Raw genomic sequence first — 2,089 nt, 5'->3', positions numbered from 1 at the left:
GTTCAGACTCACATCCATCAAGTCGGTGATACCATCCAGCCATCTCATCCTCTGTTGTCCCCCTTCTCCTCCCTGCCCCCCAATCCCTTCCAGCATCAGAGTCTTTTCCAATGAGTCAACTATTCACATGAGGTGGCCAATGTGGCTCAGATCATGAACTCCTTATTGCCAAATTCAGACTTAAATTGAAGACAGTAGGGAAAACCACTAGACCATTCAGGTATGACCTATATCAAATCCCTTATGATTATACAGCGGAAGTGAGAAATATATTTAAGGGCCTAGATCTGATAGATAGAGTGCCTGATGAACTATGGACGGAGGTACGTGACATTGTACAGGAGAGAGGGATTAAGACCATCCCCATGGAAAAGAAATGCAAAAAAGCAAAATGGCTGTCTGGGGAGGCCTTACAAATAGCTGTGCAAAGAAGAGAAGTGAAAAGCAAAGGAGAAACGGAAATATATAAGCATCTGAATGCAGAGTTCCAAAGAATAGCAAGAAGAGATAAGAAAGCCTTCCTCAGCAATCAATGCAAAGAAATAGAGGAAAACAACAGAATGGGAAAGACTAGAGATCTCTTCAAGAAAATTAGAGATATCAAGGGAACATTTCATGCAAAGATGGGCTCGATAAAAGACAGAGATGGTATGGACTGAACAGAAGCAGAGGCTATTAAGAAGAGGTGGCAAGAATACACAGAAGAACTGTACAAAAAAGATGTTCATGACCAAGATAATCACGATGGTGTGATCACTCACCTAGAGCCAGACATCCTGGAATGTGAAGTCAAGTGGGCCTTAGAAAGCATCACTACGAACAAAGCTAGTGGAGGTGATGGAATTCCAGTGGAGCTCTTTCAAATCCTCAAAGATGATGCTGTGAAAGTGCTGCACTCAATATGCCAGCAAATTTGGAAAACTCAGCAGTGGCCACAGGACTGGAAAAGGTCAGTTTTCTTTCCAATCCCAAAGAAAGGCAATGCCAAAGAATGCTCAAACTATTGCACAATTGCACTCATCTCACATGCTAGTAAAGTAATGCCCAAAATTCTTCATCCTGGGGCCGGTAAATTAGGTCAGTGCAGAGAACAGTCATTAACACCATGGACAGCAGCAGGAAGATCCAGGAGTGTGAGCCCACCTTCCAGACCAACTGGCTGAAGGCCCAAGACAGCAGTGGCTCCAGGCAGTCGGTGTGGCAGCAGGGCCGCTGGGCCAGTTGGTTCTCAGACCACGATACCGGTGGAGGCAGTGGAGTCTCGGCCACAACACGGGAGGGGGCTCTGCGCTCTGCCCCGCCGCCCAGCCATGCTCGGTTCCTGGTCTTGACCTGAAGCTGAGGGTGGCTCAAGATCTAGGCCAGGCCCTGCGGGGAGACAGATCTCTCTCTCCAAGTCAGGCCCCGACTCCAACCTGGTCCCCTGGGACTGGACACAGGCTCTTGCCCAGTCTCCTGCTCTGCCTCTGGTGCAGCCTTAAGGGATTAAGGCTCATTTCCAGGAATAAAGACCAGATTCTCAAACAGCACGGATCAGAAAAGAGCTGTTGGACACAGCACCCCTTTCCACCCACCCAACGGTTTTCTGGAGAAGTTCCAAGCGAGTCTGTTTGAAGCTAGGCTGCTCACACCTGAATGCTAGAGCGTCCTTGGCAATCACGTGGTAGCCTCAGTTCAGTTCAGGTCAGTCGCTCAGTCACGTCCGACTCTTTGAGACCCCAGGGACTGCAACATGCCAGGCCTCCCTGTCCTTCACCAACTCCCTGAGCTTGCTCAAACTCATGTTCATCAAGTCAGTGATGCCTTCCAACCATCTCATCCTCTGTTGTCCCCTTCTCCTCCCACCTTCAATCTTTCCCAGCATCAGGGTCTTTTCCAATGAGTCAGTTCTTCACACCAGGTGGCCAAGGTATTGGGAGTTTCCACTTCAGCATCAGTCCTCCCAACGGATATTCAGGACTGATTTCCTTTAGGATGGACTGGTTGGATCTCCTTGCAGTCCAAGGGACTCTCAAGAGTCTTCTCCAACACCACAGTTCAAAAGCATCAATTCCTTGGCTCTCCGTTTTCTTTATAGTCCAACTTTCAC

The sequence above is a fragment of the Bison bison genome, unplaced genomic scaffold (assembly GCF_000754665.1).
Source record: "Bison bison bison isolate TAMUID 2011002044 unplaced genomic scaffold, Bison_UMD1.0 scf7180017864380, whole genome shotgun sequence".
In the NCBI taxonomy this organism is placed as follows: Eukaryota; Metazoa; Chordata; class Mammalia; order Artiodactyla; family Bovidae; genus Bison; species Bison bison.
The sequence above is the reverse complement of the archived record's forward strand: the minus strand, read 5'-3'. Positions refer to the sequence as shown.